Genomic DNA, 15,572 nt, shown 5'->3' with positions numbered 1-15,572 from the left:
GAATTTTTTTTTTTTTCAGGATTTCCTCGAGATCGAGCTTTGAGAGCTCGAGGTTCTTATAGCATTATTGAGAAATAGAAAAAGAAAATGGTATATTTCTATGTTAATTTTGGTGAATGTAAATAATTATGTTTTATGCCTTTATGTTTTAAGGCTATTGAGTAAGGAATGATTGTGAAAATACTGAATTGTTTTGGGAGTTATGTAGATTTATGAAAATGCAAGTGATGGATGATTTAATATGGATTCTAGTTAGAATTAGTAAACTCTGATATTATGTTATATGGAGATTTTGTTTATGTTTTCCGCTGCGTATGTTATGGGTCATGATTATTAGGATATTATCAAGTATAACGCACCAGACCTGGGTTTAAGGGCTCAGGGCACTTCATAGAGTGCAACCACATATCTCAGATAGTGTGTGGGTACCGTCTAACCGTGCTCGAAGAGGATGCAGCTCCCCAGTACTCTGGGTGGAGGGGGTCAATTAAACGAGGTAGCAGTCAGTCCCATGCTTAGGAGTGGATGTAGTTTGGCCAGGCTTAAGTAGTGTATAGTATGATGACTTACCTAGAGGGTCGACCAGGTTAAGTCCCGCCTATATGCCGCACAACCCTGTCATGAGGGGTTAAATCATGACATACAGAGTCCCGGGGAAAGAACACAGTTATATACATACGTATACAGATTTATAGTTTTCATTGTATATAGTATGTTATAGCAGTATGAATGGTATAAAGCTCAGATGATACAAATGTTTTAAGTTTTATACATGTGTTTTATAGATTTGCCAAATCATACAGTTTTAAATATTATTATTATAATTTTATGACTTGGTCGCCACACACTAGTAATAGCATATTTCCACTTACTGAGCTTTCTCTCACCCCATTACATTATCATTTTTTAGGTGAGATAGCTAGGCGAGCAGATCAGGTTTGCGGATAGAGAGTAGTTTGATTACCCTAGTTATAAGGTGAGTTTTTGACAGAGTTGTTTATATTTTTTGAGTAGATGATGTTGGAGGAGTATTTTTGTATGGCTATGGTTTGTATATACTGGATTCTGGCATTGTATAGCATATATGTGAATGGTTGTATGATTTGTATTTCCGCTGCTTAGGTATGGATGTAGATATACATATATATATATATATATATATATATATATATAATAAAAATGGTAAGAATTTTTAAGGATGTTACAAATACCCTCTCCTTACTAGGTAAGGGAATACCCTAGGTCAAATTACAGGGCTGACCCCAACCTTTACAATCACACCTTAGAAAGGTGCACCTGGTTTTCTTAATCGGGTCTAAATCATTCGGTGTTTTCTTAATCAGGTATAAACAATTCGATGCACGTTATAAGCCAGTGCAATCCTCTTCCAACCACATGTCGAGAATACAAAGATATCAATATTTATGTACAAATAAATGTGTTTCTAATCTAAGCAGGTGTGTACACAATGAAGCACAAATGCACTCACATATGATAAGAAGTGAAGATCAATGTGACTATGAGTATTTTCTCAAATGTAAACTTTAAATTTTATATATATATATATATATATATATATATATTGTTGGCCTTACAAAACTTAACATCTTGTTTTGATGCTAACAAATAAGTGGAACTTAACATATTTGGTTAAGTGATGTCATTTCAGGATTCAATGATGAATGCAAGGTCAAGTGTTCAAAAGGATTCATGAAAGCTTATATTTTAAAGAAGGATGATCAATATGAAGCTTAAAGCATGGATTCAAAAATGGATTCAAAGATAAAATTTTGAAGATCATGAGAGCATGAGGATTAAAGAGAATGTAATGAAAGCTCAAAGAAAGATGAAGCAAGTATAAAGACCTCAAGGAATTCAAGAATTGAAAATTTGAAAGAGTCTATAGGAAATTTCATGTAAGTACCTCAAATAATTTCAATATGGATGCATGAAACTCTTAGGTTAATTTCTTGGACCTAGATACCTTTTAACATACTTGAAAAATATTTTTATAAGGTCAAAAATTATCTTAGAAAGGTTAGAATCATTTTTGGAATGAAAAGCACAAAAAAGAGGATTTTCCAAATGTTGTTAATTTTTATACATCCGCATTGAAGTGCATTTTGCTATATCAAAAACTTCTTATTTTAAAACATGTTTAACTTGAAAGTTGTATTATTTTATCTTAGATTTCTTGTGACACCAAGAACTTCAAATTTGGAGTTACATATAAAAATTTATGACAAAAAAACCTAAGGGTACTCAAAACCAACAACAGCCTTGTGTTCCACCAGTTGACTGCCAGTGCTGCACCAGGCGCCTGGGTGGTTAAATTAGGTGACTGCCAATGTTCCACCGGGTGATTATCACCCTACTGCTCCTTTAAAATAATTGGATAGGTAACTGACCAAAAGGGTCAGTCTACTGCCAAGCGGCAGATTTTAAATTTCTATAACAGACAAATTTTTTAAATGAGATTGCTTGGGGCTCAAACTTTGTGAAAACTTGGGGAATACTCCAAGTCACTTGGAGATCAAGTTACATACTTTTTCAAGTCTATAAATAAGCCTCTAGATCATTGAATTAATTACCAAGAATCAAATTTAGTTATCAAACTCTCTCAACTGCTCTCATCATTGAAAGGCTTTCTTGCTCATATCTTGTGCATAGATTCAACTGAGTATTGTTGACATTCAATCACCAATCTTGTGCTACAAATTCTAAATCTTTCATACATTGAAATAATTAATCAGTGATATACTCCCTTGAGCTTCAAGTTAAATTCCATATTATTATTTACTTTGAAGTATATTATAGTGCTGAATTGTTATACTAATCAGCTCTATTTGAGAGCATTCTTTATACATCTATTTGTCGTATCTCTTGTATATTGTGATGGTTCAAGGTTATCTGGATCATTGGCTAAGCGAGGGGATATCGCTTAGAAAGGCGGGCTTTAGCATAATTAAAGGAGTGATCGAGTGAGGGGATATCACTTGGAGAGGCGAGCTCTAGCCTACTGAAGGAGTGTGTAAACGGTGTTGTTCCACCCGGCAAAGAAACTGATTTAGTGGAATCCTTTAGTGGTTTTCCAAAGGCGAGGACGTAGGTTGGGGATAAGCCTAACCTCGTAAAAATCATGGTCTTCCTCTCTTTCCCTTTACTCTCTTTAATTTCCAGCATACATATAAATTGCATGGATGTTTTAAATTCTTAATCATAAATACTACGAAGTTTGGAAATTAAGTAAATTGAAGTGTAAATTGTTTTTGGGCTTGTGGAAATCGAAAGGGTGTACGTCGGTTGATCAATACTTTGTGGAAACCACAAGGGAGTACATTGTTTGGTCAACACCCCAAAGACTCTTTAACTGAAAGTTTATTTAAAGTCTAAGCTTTTGGAAAGAGTGTTGGATTTTATGTTGCACATTATATTGAAGAAGCAAATTCATTAATACAGGGTTTTATATCAACAAGCATATATTATCATTCACTACAGAGCTTGGTTCAAATTCATATCCACAAGGCTTATATAAACAAACAACCATCTTAAGTTCTTACATTACCAAAGTGTTGTATATTTTAAACTTGGTTTGGTTGTTCATTTTCAAAATTGTGGTTGATTGGTTTGGTTGATTGATTATTTGGATGATTGAATGATTGCGTGGTTATGGATTGAATAAAGAAATAAGCTTTTACTGAAATTTTGAATCACCTCCCTTTTGAGAGTACACCTTTGTTTTCATATATATAATGCTCAAAGATTTAAACCCCAACAAAAATTTTCTCTAGAAAGTTTCTCAATCAAGGCGTAGGAGAATCTAAGGTTTTGCTCTCAAATAATTCTGTACATACTAATATAAACTTTTGAAATATATGTGCAAAAAGATTACCAAACAAGAATGTGTTTTTCCAAAAAATATATATCAATAAAATATGTGGAAAAATCCCTAAGCTTACTCTAAAAAATATTTTCAAAATTAAGATGTAAAATATGTGGAAAAACCTCTAAGCTTACTCTCAAAAATATTTTCAAAATTAAGATGTAAGGGAGAGTATATCCCTTTTAAAGAATGAATGCCCAAATAAATTCTTCCTCCAACAACCCTCAAATGTAATCGATTTGCAAATGAAAGAGATTTAGGAAACTCTAAAGCTCAATTAAAAATAATTCTTTGAATGAAAAGCAAAGAGAGTATGAATTAAAAGCTTTGGGGATGAATAAATAGCAAAAAGGTTTTGGGAGGATTTTTGGCTAATTTATTGCTAATCTCTTGGCTAATCATAAAAATAAAGGAGTATATACAATTTTCTCAAAAAATACAACCATTAGGAACACGACTGGTATTTTGGAAAAGTTTGATTAAAAATTAACCCCCATCACTGTGGTTAAAACTTGCTAAACCTGAGAAGTTTAGTAGGTTGACCTTCAACGTCGGTCAACCGAACAGACACAGAATTTTGAAATCAATTCTTGGGTTCAGTTGGCTATGGGCGATGACCGATCGGCTGACCAAGGCGATTCACCAAAACTTCGTAGGTTCGGTTCGCCGAGGGAAATGGCTGGTTTGCCGAGAGGATAAGGCCGGTTTGTCGAGCCAATTTTAAAGCTCAGAGGCTGGTCAGCCGAGGCTTAAGAGTTAGGCCAAATTCAAGCGTGGCTGAGGTTTTTCAATAGTAAATGGTTTTCTTAACCGAGACTTCACAGCACATGCCTCACGTGGCAGGTTCGGTCGACCGAGACATTTAGTATATTAGGGGTCAGTCAGCCAAGGCTTTTTAATTAAGCCTAAAAATGCAACGTCGATCAACCTTTGTAATATTAATTTTGGCCCTACTTTGCCTTTAAACTTTTCCAACCCTGTGTGAACAAGTTATAGCATTTTAATTAAAGGGTTGTGGAACCTAATGGTCAATCTATGGTTGTTATTGAACTGTCACTCCCATCATGCATGCGGTGCAATTATTACAGACCAAATTGTAAAACAAAAGATGCATTTACTATAAAATTCAAATGTCTTCTTGTCTTTTGTTCTTTAGTCTTCATGGAATATGCCAAGTTGTATGCGCTTTAAGCCCTATCTTGGCTTCCACTTCCCTCTTCCATGTGTGTGTTTTGAATAATTAACTTGTTCAAGTACTAGCCAAACACATTAGATCCAAGTGCTTTATCATCATCAAAACAAGGATTAGACTCAAAAAGTCAACAATATGTTTCCACCCCCTAGTGTTCCTCATCATCCAGGGGACGTATGTCAATTGAGGAAAGCTTTGTTTAGTCCTAAACAAGCTCCTAGGGCTTAGTTTGAGATGTTCTATAAAGTGCTTTGTTCTTTTGGCTTTCGCTTAAGTGATCATAATTTTGCCTTGTTTACTCGTTCTACACCTGTTGGGCATATTATTCCCCTTTTTTATGTAAATGATATGATTTTAAGTACTAGAGATGATACAGATGGGATTACAAAGTTGAAATCAAAGCTTCACCACCACTTTGAAATGAAAGATTTGGGACCCCTGAGATACTTTCTTGGCATTAAGGCAGCCTATTCTCCTAAAGGTTATCTCCTCTCTCAGTCTAAATATGCAGCATATATCTTTAAAAAGCCCATCTTACTGATACTCAAACTGTAGAAACTTCTCTTGAACTTAAGCTTCATTATACCTCTTTTGATGGGGTTCCATTGGTGGATTCAAGTCTATATCGTACTATTGTTTGTAGTTTAGTTTATCTCTCCATCACTTGACTTGATATTACATATGCAGTTCATATTGTGAGTCAATTTGTCTCTTCTCCCACTACGATCCATAAGGATGCTATTCTCCGTATCCTACGATATATCAAAGGGACATTGTAGTAGAGTATGTTACTCCCTTCAACATCTACTTTAGAACTTCGTGCTTATTCTAATGCTGATTGGGTTGGAGATCCTACAAACTGCAAGTCCACGACTGGTTTCTGTATTTTTCTTGGTGACTTTCTCATTTCCTGGAAAAGCAAGAAGCAACATGTAATTGAAGTTGTGTACCGTGTCTTTAACTACTACTGAAATAGTTTGGTTGCGTTGGTTACTTGTTGACATGGGTGTCTTACTTGCTGAAACCATTCCTAAGTATTGTGACAACACTAGTGCTATTCAAATTGCTCATAACTTAGTCTTTCATGAACACACTAAGCATATTGAAATTGATTGTCATCTCACACGTCGTCATTTTCATCTTGGTACCATCTCTCTCCTATTCATTTCCTCTACCATGCGGTTAACTGACTTCTTCATGAAAAACCAAGGTGTAGTCCCAAAAGGGGGTTGAATTGGATTATTAAAATTTCTTTTAATTCTTTTTATGAATTATTTAACCTCTTGTTAAGTTAACACACAACAAGTTCTTGATTACTTTAATCAATCCACAAACCAATCACAACACAACTCAAGTAAATTAAAACTCAAACAAACAATCAATCAATTTAATAACTCAAATTAATCCAATCAAAAATACCCAATCAACCACAATTTGTAGCACTTGCGGAATTTCAACGATTGAGAATTTTTGCTATGCTAGCAGCCCTGTGAATTTATGTAAGCCATATGGCTAATGGATTTGATTTCTCAATTTGCTGCACAATCAACTCTCTTTCCAAAAGCTCAAACTTTAAATAAACTTTTTAATTAAAGAGTCTTTGGGTGTTAACTAATCAACGTACTCCCTTATGGTTTCCACAAATTACTGATCAACCAACGCACCCCCTTTCGGTTTTCGCAATCCCAAAAACAAATTAAACTTTAGTTTATTTAATTTCCAAACTACGTAGTATTTATGATCATGAAATTTAAAACATCCATGTAGTTTATAAGTATGCTGGAATTTAAAGAGTAAGGGAAAAAGAGAGAGAGAGACAAGTGTTTTTACGAGGTTCGGCTTATCCCCAACCTGCATCCTTGCCTTAGGCAAACCACCTAAGGATTCCACTATACCACTCCTTTATGAGCGGAATAAACCTTACACACTCCTTAAATAGGCTAGAGCAAAGCCTCTCCAAGTGTACTCCATGCTTAGTCACTCCTTAAGTAGGCTAGAGTAGGACCTCTCCAAGCGATACCCATGCTCGATCAACGATCCAACAACCTGGAATCATCAAAAAATAAGAAACACTAGTTGCATACAAGGACACTCTCACATAGAGCATATTAGTACAATTTCAATCACTATGTACTTCAAATTTTAAATATCAATATGAAATACAATTGAAGCTCTAGAGAAGAATTCACCAAGTTCCATCTAAATGAGAATTAGCAACTCAGAACTTAGTGGTGTGATGACTAGCACATCAGAAATACAACACTTCAAGTTTTGCAATGAGTTGAGTAAGAGAGACCAGCAAGATAGCTTCAATTAAAATAGATTTTTCAATTATTTTGTTCTTTGTGTGTATTTGATTTGCAAAACCATGTATTTATAAGCTACTGAAATTAATTTTGTCCTGCCCAAGGTTACTTGGAGTGTTTTCCAAGTTTTTAGAAAATTTGGGGCACAAGAAACCATTATTTGAATTTTAAAACATTTAAATTTTTTTACCGTTAACAGTGTTTGGACGACTAAACAATCGGGTTCAGTCTTCTAATGTTCCTTAAAGCACTGAAAAATATAGTATGGAGACAGAGTTAGACGACTAAACTGAGGGTTCAGTCTTCTAAAGTCCCATTTGAGACGACTAAACTGAAGGTTCAGTCTTCTGAGGGTGTTTTGCTTGTTCTGTGTTTCAACAAATAAATCTTTAGTTGACTGAACTAATTCTTTAGTCTTCTGAAGAAAATCTTCAGATGTTTGAAGTGAAACATTCAATCATCTTTGGGTGCATCTTCAGACTTCTGAGGGTGTTCCTCAATCATATGGGCTGACCGACTTCAGAATTTTCATTTTGGTTTTCAAAATCATTTGTGCTCTCTTGCATTGATTTATTATAAAACATTTTATGGGTTTTGAAATAAGGTCTCTAAGTCAATTTTTAACCCTAGAAGAGCTTCAAACATATTTCCATAAGATATTTAAATACAAAGTACTTACATAAAGACTTCTTATGACGTTTGACTTTCTAAACACTTAAGTATTCATGCTTGTCTTTCTTTGAGCTCTCTTGCTTTGGCTTTCTTTGGCTCCATCTTGTCTTCAAGCTTTAATCTACTTTAAGCTTTCTTTAACATCCATGTTCTCATAATCTTCAAGCTCTATTAAATCGTATTTGAATCCATGTCTTGATTCTTTAAGCTTCATTTGGTGATCTTTCTTTGAAGTATAACATTTCAATGATCCTTTTGAGCATTTGACCTTGTATTCTCATACATGAGTGTTGAAATATAATAACTTAACAAAATATGTTAAGTTCATCTTATTTGTTATCATCAAAATAAGATTTTAAGTGTTGTAACGCCAACAATCTCCCCCTTTTTTATGATGACAAACAAGGAGTAAAAATTGAGTAAGCCTTAAAAAGATTCTCCCTTACAATAAGCATCATCTTAACAATATTTGTAATATCAAGATCAAGTTCAATATTAATTTCAATATAATGCTCATTTATCAAAATCACATCATTCACATCATTCAAGATCAAATACCAATAGATTAATCTATAATGCTCAATTTTTGCCCAAAATTTCTCCTACTTTTGACATCAATCAAAAAGAGTAAGATATCAAGAGAAACGCATAAATTCTAAGGCATTGAGGAACCATAATCAAAAGTTTGCATTCATCATGCATGAGAAAATTTACAAGTAGCTCCCAAGTAGCATAAGAAAATACAACAGTTTGTTATATCATAATTTTCAATGATTTACAATAATCATAGATCATTATTATTTATCAAGTCTAACCCCCCCCCCTGAATTAAATATATCTTATATTCAATAAATTCATATACCAATTGTGAATTGTAGACTATGTATTCATAAAGATATCAAGATTACCAATTGAAAACTATGTATTCATGAAGATACCAATTGTGCTTTTAAAATTATCTTGTCATTCTTCAAATATTAAGGTGCAAGTTGAGGTCAGCCCCGCTAATTGACTTGGTTGTAAAGGTTGAGGTCAGCCCTGTGCTAATTGGCTTGGTTGTAATTGGTGCCGCTCCACTTGTTAAGTGAGCCATTAGTGAAATTCTTGGGCTTGCGAGCTAGAGGTGGGAACGTAGGCACAGTTGGCCGAACCCTGATAACACATCGTGTGCCTTGTTTATATTTCCACACTTTATATTTACTGCACGTGCATGTTATGGTGTGAATGATGCACATGATTTAAATTTCCACATATTATATTTATTGGCGCATTTGGAACTACATAGAAAGACCCTAGGTTGTATTATATGGCTATCTCATTTAACCTAGGAGATAAAAGTTTAAAATTCCAATTCAACCCCCCCCCCCCCACTTGGGAATACACCAATTCTAACAGGAGCTTTCCTCATCGTCCCAAGCCATATAGCAAGGATAAGCAACCTCTTGGTCACTTGATTCCCTTTCTAAATTGCTAGAACTTAGATTATCTCATCTAGTGACCTTGATTACCTTTTTCTTTTTCTTTTTAGAATCTTTCTTAAGTTTTGGACAATCCAATTTTAGGCGTCCAATTTTCTTGCAATTATAGCATATAGGTAGTTATTTCTTTGTTTCTTTCTTCTTAGTTTCTTCCTCATCTGAACTTGAGGTTTGGATTTTTCTTTTGAATTTATTTTTCTTTCTTAGTATTCTTGCAAGTTTCTTGGATATGAAAGCTAGTTCATCTTCTTCATCTTCACAACTAGAGTTTTCTTTTGAAGTTTTAAAAGCAATTGATTCTTGGGCTTTAGATTTTCCACTTCTTTCATTAATAGACATTTCTCATATGTAAGAAGGGATCCTATGAGTTCATCTAGGGATGTATTTTTGAGATTTCCTCCTTCCATAATTACCGTAGCTTTAGGTTCCTATATTGGAGAAAGCCCTCTAAGTATTTTCTGGATCATCTCATAGGTTGAATATGTTTTTCCTAAAGCATTGAGGGAGTTTATAACATGTGTAAACCTCGTATACATATTTGTTATAGTTTCATCTAGGTTCATCTTAAAAGCTTCATACTCGCTTGTAAGCATGTCTATTCTACTATCTCTAACATCTATGGTTCCTTCGTAGGTTACTTCTACTTTATCCCAAATTTCCTTTGTTGTTTTACATGCCATAACTCTATTGAATTAATTAATATCAAGTGCACAATAAAGAGCATTTATTGTACTAGAGTTAACTTGCAGCATTTTAAGATCTGAATTATTCATCTCTTTTCCATCTTTAGGGACTTCTTTTCTATCCACAAGTTTGGTAGGGATTAGGTTACCATATGTAACAACCTTCCAAGCCTTCCAATACATTGTTTGAAGATAGATTCTCATTGTAACATCCTTAAAATTTCTCCATTATTACTACTCTAATACCTACATGTAATGGGCACCCCTATGCAGCAAAAAAACATAAATCACATAACCACATATACATGTATATACAATACCAGAATTCAGTATTTCCAACCATAGCTACATAATACCCCTCTCTCTCTGGTGTCAACTACTCAAAAATTACAAAACCCTACACAAAATTTACCCTATAACTAGGGTGACCAAGTGATCTCTATCCGCGAGCCTAATCTGCTCGCTTAACTGACTCACCTGAAAGATGGTAAAGTAATGGGGTGAGTCGATGCTCAGTAAGTGGAAATATACTATTACTAGTATGTGGCGACTGAGTCATAAAATAATAATAATAGTATTTAAAAACTGCATAATCTAGTAATTTTGTACATCACATGTATAATATCTTAAAACATTTGAATCATCTAAACTTTCTATCATTCATAGTGCTACATCATACTATATACAATAAAAGCTATAAAACTGTATACATATACATAACTGTGTTCTATCCCTGCGACTTTGTATGTCATGATTTGACCCCTCATGACAAGGTTGTGCAGCCCGTAGGCAGGACTTAACCTGGTCGGCCCTCTAGGTAAGTCATCATACTCTACACTACCTCAGCCCGGCCAAACTGCGTCCACTCCTAAGTACGGGACTAGCTGCAACCTCATCTAACAGACCCCTTCTACCCAGTGTACTAGGGAGCTGCATCCTCTCCGAGCACGGTTAGACGGTACCCACACACTATATGAGATATGTGGTTACACTCTATCTGTATATAGCAATGGTACCATGCTCTGTAAACTGTATCTGTCTATAATGTCTCCACAAGGATCTGATACTATATAAGTACATATATATATATATATATACATATATATATACCTTCATTATGTTTCCAAAATAATCGTAACGCTATAATTCTGTATTGTAAATACTATAAAATCGGAGTAATTGTAGCATCTCGATGCTATAACTGTACAATTTGTCTTTATAAACTGTGTGTTATGGTATTTAGGAAAACATAGCATTTTGTTGAAACTATGGTATACTGAACTGAAAAAAATCTATATAAATCTGTTTGTTAATTATCTGTGAATAACTGTATGTATATGCTATATAACATGATATGCTGAAGTACTGTATAAATTTTACATCAGGTAAATATCTACTCAGGCCACACAACATATAAACATTCGTTCTGGTAAAAATTGCATAACAACTTGTAAATATGTATCTATGAAAACTCTGTTAATATTCTTAAAACGCTAGCATAGCATATTTCCCTTACCTGGTTTTTGCTAAAATCCCTTTTCTGTAACGGGTCCTACACCCTTAGGGTTCTCCACTCAACACCCTGAAAACCACATTTTCTAGAACAAAATATCAATATTTCTTGGCCTACATCATTTCCTACAACTGTCAGAAGACCAAAAACTGAATAAAAGACCTTACCCTCGATTTGGAATTAATTCCAACTTCGTTTCACCAACGATCCGCTCCAGCAGACTTGCAGAGAATTTCTCCAGGAGCGTTGTGGTGGCCTCATATCGTCGATCCGGCAACTTACGGGGCCGAAATCGAAGAGAGAGGTGGGGGAGACTGTGGAAGAGAGAGAGAAGCATTGAAATTGGATAAAAGTTCGAGTTTTCACTATTTATAGGGTCAGATTCGTTGATGAGACACGTCACCTCGTTGACGAGTCCTTAAGTAATTTCGTCGATGAACTTTACCTCCTCATCGACGAAATTCTGATCGCCGAAAACCCCTCTTGGTATCTCCACGTCGACGAATTTTGTCTTCGTCAACGAGGTCCTCTTATGCCTTCGTTGACGAATCCCCTGTGTTCCTCGATGAGGCCCTTGAAAAATTCTCTTCCTTTTTATTATTCAAATAATATTATTATTTGGGTTGTTACATTCTCCCCTCCTTATAAAATTTCATCCTCGAAATTTACTGTTCACGTAATTCATCATCCCATAAAAGAAAATGGTCTACTTATTTTATTACCTGCCCTCACTTATGGCGGAGGAATATCGTGGTTACATGGATAGTTATGGGAGATTACAACTACAAAAGAAAATTCTCCCAAAACCAAAATACTAACTATCATATACTCTATATTATAGTTACACTGGACTCAACAACGTAAAATTACCATCCTAACATATACATCAATACTATAATTCATCGAACAAATGGGGATATTTCTGTCTGATTTGCTCCTCGAGCTCCCGAGAAGCTTCCTCTATGGCGTGATTCCTCCACAAAACTTTAACTAACTGAATTTTTTTAGTGCATAAAGTTTGAACCTTTCTATCCAAAACTTGAACTGGTACTTCTTCATATGCTAATGAATCTTTAAGCTCTATATTTGCATAGCTAATGATATGGGATGGGTCTGGGGCGTATTTCCTTAACATGGTAACATGGAACACGTCATGAATTTGAGCCAAAGTTAACGGCAAAGCTAGCCTATAGGCAACTGACCCTATTCTCTCAAGTATCTCAAAAGGACCAATATACCTAGGGCTCAACTTGCCCTTTTTTCCAAACCTCATAACTCCTTTTAGAGGAGCTATCTTAAAAAATACTCAATCTCCCACATGAAACTCTAATTTTTGATGGCGAGTGTCTGCATAGCTTTTCTGCCAACTCTGTGTTGTATTGATTCTTTCACTAATTAATCGAACTTTGTCAGACGCCTGTTGTATTATCTCGGGACCCAAAACTCACCTTTCACCTACTTTGTCCCAGAAGAGAGGAGAACGACATCTCCTACCATACAATGCCTCGTATGGAGCCATGCCGATACTATCCTAGTAGTTATTATTATAAGCAAATTCAACTAACGGCATAAACTGAATCCAACTGCCTCCAAAATCAAGCACACAAGCACAAAACATATCCTCTAGTGTCTGAATCGTCCTCTCAATCTGACCATCTGTCCAGGGATGAAAAGCAATGCTAAAAGCTAACTGTGTACCCATAGCCTCCTGAAAACTTTTCTAGAATGGTGAAGTAAACTGAGGATCTCGGTCCGAGACTATGGATATTGGTACTCCATGAACGTGAACTATCTCCTGAACATATATCTCTGCCAGTCTATCCATGGAATAATAGATTTTAATAGGGATGAAATGAGCGGTTTTTGTTAGACGATCTACAAACAACCAAATCACATTTAGTCCCTATCGTACTAGTGGTAACCTTGTAATGAAGTCCATCGAAATGTGGTCCCATTTCCATTCTGGAATGAACAGTGGCTGCAACTGTCTTGCTGGTCTTTGGTGCTCAGCTTTAACCTACTGACACATCAAGCATTGCTGAACAAACTTGGCTATCTCCCTCTTCATTCCACTCCACCATAAATACTCTCGCAGGTCCCTGTACATTTTAGTACTGCCGGGATGAACCGTGTATAGGGATCTGTGAGCCTCCTCCAGTATAGTTCTCCTGATCTCAGTATCTGCAGGAACACATAGCCTAGTACAGAATCAAAAAGCTCTGTCATATGATATAATGAAATCCTCTCCCCGACCATCCCGCACTCTAGCTATCACCTCTGCCAACTCTGCATCATTGCCCTGAGCTGCTTTAATCCTCTCGTATAGTGTAGGCTGAACCTCTAGAATGGCAATAACTACCTAAGGACTCTTCTTTACCAATTCTATACTGAGCCTCTCCAAGTCCATCAGAATTGAGTGCTGAATCTCCATAACTGCCAATATAGGTACCCCTAATTTCCTACTCAAAGCATCTGCCACTACATTTGCTTTTCCTAGGTTGTAACTAATCGTGCAATCATAATCTTTAATAAGCTCTAGCCATCTTCTTTGCCTCATATTCAACTCCTTATGGGTAAAGAAATATTTCAAACTCTTATGATCCGTGAAAATCTCGCACTTGCCACCATATAAATAATGCCTCCTGTTAGCTTTACCATGATCCCAAGAGGGGGGGTGAATTGGTATTTTTTAAATTTTATCTTATAAGTATTTCTCTTAGCAGCAGTATGTTCACAAGCCTAGGGTCAATCTAGTGCAAATAATGTATATATACCAGAAATTAAATAAAGCAGTTTAAACAATCATATAAGCGTTAGAAAGCAGTAAAGGAAAGATGACACGCAGATATGTTATCGAGGTTCGGCCAACTGCCTACGTCCCCGCCTTGGCTAACCAGCACAAGGATTATCACAATACCTTACTCACTTAAACGGGTGGAGTGGCACCTATACAAACCAGGTCAAATTACCACAGGGCTGACCTCAACCTTTACACCAATCCTTACCGGGCTGGATTACCGCCCCCTCAGGCCACGCCTGGAATCTCTCAGATATACAATCACAAGGTACAATGCAGGAGTGCTTTTACGTAAAGCAGATTTGTACTACAAATGCGCACAAACACAAACACCACAAGTGATTTAAAATGTAAGCTCTGTGTGGTCTGAATATGTCAACTCTCAACTATGTTTTCTATCAGTGTAGTACGTACGTGAGAGTGTCAATAATAATCTGTGTACTTTAAAATATTCAATCAAGCGTATTCACACAGAGTATCAAACAAGCCTCAACATAATCAATCAATAGAATGAGTCAATCATACGAATATGTATATGCTTGAATGACAAAATAGATAATCTTTGTTTTCGGTAAATGCTATATTACTTGTATAAATAATACCACAAAGATTAGTGTAACAAGCACAAATACCTTTTCACAATTTGTTCAATAAGTTCCACAAGATATTTGAGTAAGCTTGAAATATTTTTTTGCAAATCAAAACAAATACACACTTCCAAAGATGTTGCAATGATAATGCAACACTCAGAAGTTTACCACAAGTTTTCTTAGAATAGGCTTATTAGCAAAGCCTCCTAAGAAAACTTAGGTGATGCTCTCGAGAGAAAAATCGATTTAAACACTCTTAAACAATGAGAGCAAAACCTGTTTGAATATACACTCAAAGCACATACAAATGATTTGAAGAAATGAGCTAAAGTGCTTTTGGGAAAGATTTGAGCAAGTAGGAATCACAAGGAGGTATTTTTGCTTGAGAGAGATTTTCCTAATCCTTTTTGCTAATCAGTGCTTAAATCACCAAATGAAGGAGTATATATAGACATACT

This window comes from Malania oleifera, chromosome 7, assembly GCF_029873635.1.
Source record: "Malania oleifera isolate guangnan ecotype guangnan chromosome 7, ASM2987363v1, whole genome shotgun sequence".
NCBI classification, from domain to species: domain Eukaryota; kingdom Viridiplantae; phylum Streptophyta; class Magnoliopsida; order Santalales; family Ximeniaceae; genus Malania; species Malania oleifera.
The sequence above is the reverse complement of the archived record's forward strand: the minus strand, read 5'-3'. Positions refer to the sequence as shown.